Below are 3,112 nucleotides of genomic sequence, written 5' to 3'. Positions count from 1 at the left end.
GTGGTGCTTTTGGTTGTAACAATTCAATTCTGCACTTACATAAGTTTGGGGCATTTTCCAATGAAACCTTTTATTTCACTTTAACACTTGTATAACAGTAGAGCCTTAATTATGCCATCTCCAATATTTCTCCACTGTGTCCTATTAGATTACTGGGTAGGGAATAAAACTAATTTAATTCCCATACTGGCAAGAGGAGAGGACCAAGCCAAAGGTAGGATAGGTATCTCTTCTGTCCTGTTATGGCACAGAAATAAGTCAAAAAGTTTCTGCCTTAGGGAGCTCTCTTTCTAAATGTGTGCAAAAGAGGATCTTTTAGCTGGTCCCATTCTCACTTTGGCAAGTTGTATTTAGAGGCAAGTTGCCCCATTAAAAAAAATCTTGAGCCTTAATGGCACCTGGATGTCCTCATGGAGGAACTTATGCTTCCTTGGCACAAGGCAGGATAAGAACATGAACTGCGGAGGGTGACTTCATTGAGCAAAGTTAAATATCAGGCAGAGCTTTTTTTATAGAAGTAGTTATTAAGAATCAGTTCTAAAGCAAAACAAAGTATTTGGAGAAGAAGACATTACAGTTCCTTACTTTCTCTGTTAGACAGAATAGTCACTGTTAAGACAGAATGCTCCATTGCAAATGAAATGGAGAAGGATGAACATATTGCTATAAGCAGGAGTGAACAAGACAGATAAAGTGAAGAAGATATCCCACACTATGGGATAAAACCCAATGAGTGTAACATGTAGAACCACCAGAACAAGCTTGGAACTGCTGAAAATAGAAATACTAATATAGGACTATCATAAGCTTTGGTACCAATGAATAATTTGAAGTTATGTATAAATACAAAAAGCCAAAATAATGAGTTTTCATCATGTAAGATAAGACATCAAGTGGGAATAACTCTGGGGACAAAACCATTTTAAAAAAATGACAACATCTAGAAATTTATGGAGGAAAAAAAGTATAGATGATCATGCCAAACTGTGTCCTACCTCTTGCACCCATGGAAGAGTTGGAATGTAGATACTAACTGCATCTGGACTGGATAGAGCAGAAACAATTCACACAGACAATGTGTGCTTGTCTGAGGTTTTAAACAACTGACAGCCTATCTCCTGCAAGGAAAGAAACAGTACTTACAATATGGAACAGCCATTCTGGCAGCACCGCACGCTGGTGCCTCACCTAGCTGCCAGGGCCAGATTCTACAAGCAGATGTCAGGAATGGTAAAGGAGGCTTGACTCTCTCTTGCTCCAGGGACACTTAGGGCTCCCTCCAGGTTCCTGGCTAGTTCCATACCGCTACATTTCCAGGGAGTACTTCAAGAAGTTGTGAAGTTGGTGGGGAAGGGAGCTGGAGCTGTTGGAGGGGAGGTAGGGAGGAGACAGCAAGAAGGAAGCCTTTTGCGCTGACCACGGCAGCCAGTGTGTTTGCAGCAACAGCATTCAGGATCAGGAGGACTTCCTTCTCCCAAGCATTCTGAGGATTACACCCAGGAAATCCTCCCATGTAATAACTAAACATGGAAGTACTTTGCTAGGCAGCAGCAAGATGTATTTAAGGAAAAGATGACACCCTGTGTTGACTCCTGTGTCACTCACTGTAAGTGATGCTCTTGAGAGACAGCATCTTTATGTGTGAAGCTGTGAAAGCTGCATCAGTGCCAGTGATATGCGGGCACCAAAGAAGGGAAACCACCCTTCTCCTTTCTCCCTTTGCACAGTATGCTTCCAAGAAATAGGTGGGACTCTTTCTTTCCAGACAAGAAAAAGCATTTTCTTTGTACTAAAGCACACATTTCTTTAAACAAACAACCAACCCCATAAGCTTCATTCAGAAGTCAGTGTACTGCAACCGTGGCTCAGTAAAAGCATGGAGGAGTATTTCTAGCTTCATGAGTACCTTTTTGAACCTACTAACTGGCTAGCAAATGCAGCAACAACTCGGAGACCACATTTTGATGCCTAAAATCCCTGTTCCCCTGGGGCAATATCCCAACAAACATCCAGAACGCATAACCTGGCCTGCCTGTGGAAGAACCACGGTGCACTTGAAGCACTTGGCAATGTTGGGGCTCATCTCTTGCCTGTAAGAAATTATGGCTTGAGAGTTTGTTCCTAAACGCTCGGCTGATGGCAGGTAATGCTGGAGGTTCCTTAAATGACAACATCTTGGTTTGATCATCTGCTTCAAAGAGCATGTGTGAGGAATGGAGAGAAGTCCCACGCGTTGCACTGGGCTGACCCGGCCTTGCCACCCTCCGTCCCAGAAAGCACGATCAGAGACTTCTTAGAGTAAAATATTGAGGGGAGGAGTAAGGAAAGCTAATTTCTCCTCACTTTGCGATTTGCTGCCTTAGCTGGAGGGCAGGAGTCATTTGGCATTGACACACTATTACTGGAGTCAGATTCCCGTGACCTGAGAAGTGCTGATGCAAAGGTAACTGATCTTGGGAAAAACATGAGCCCGTAATAGGCATAAAGGGACATCTCTAAGAGAAGGTTTAAAATAGATGCCGCTCCACTAGAGCTGCTGCCACATGTGGACCACTGAGTTCTCTGACCTTAAGCAGCTTGAGCATGAAGGAGTGTGATGTGTCTTCTGAGCACAAAAGCATCAGCCTTACGAGAGGCACAAGGACACGGAGAAAGCATTTCTGACCTGCAGAAAGAAGTTCCTTAGAGAGACTTCTTGCCAGCAGGGCTAGACTCAGCTTTCCAGTTCTCTGGGTACTTAGTGGCCACGTGCTCAGGCCACAGAAATGTTGCCTTAACCAAAAAGTGAGTTCTTCCCCAATGACAGAAAAGGAGAAGAAGAGAGAAAGAAAGATAAAGAACACGAGGGGAAGAGAAGAGGGAGGAAGAGAAAAGGAGAGGGAAAGAACTAGAGACAGAGAAAGAAAGATAGAAAGTCAAATGTAGGAAGAAGAGGAGAGAAAGAGAGGAAGAGAGGAAGAAAGAAAGAAAGAGAAAAGCAAGGTTGAAGGGCGAGAGAAGGAGATGGAGGACAGAGGGGAGAAAGAGACAGAAATGAGAGGTGGAAGGAAGAAATACAGAAAGGGAGAAAGGGAGAAAGGGAGAGAGAGAGAAAGAGAGAGAGAAAGAAAGA

This window comes from Calidris pugnax, unplaced genomic scaffold, assembly GCF_001431845.1.
Source record: "Calidris pugnax isolate Ruff unplaced genomic scaffold, ASM143184v1 scaffold304, whole genome shotgun sequence".
In the NCBI taxonomy this organism is placed as follows: Eukaryota; Metazoa; Chordata; class Aves; order Charadriiformes; family Scolopacidae; genus Calidris; species Calidris pugnax.
This window is presented reverse-complemented; position numbering follows the sequence as displayed.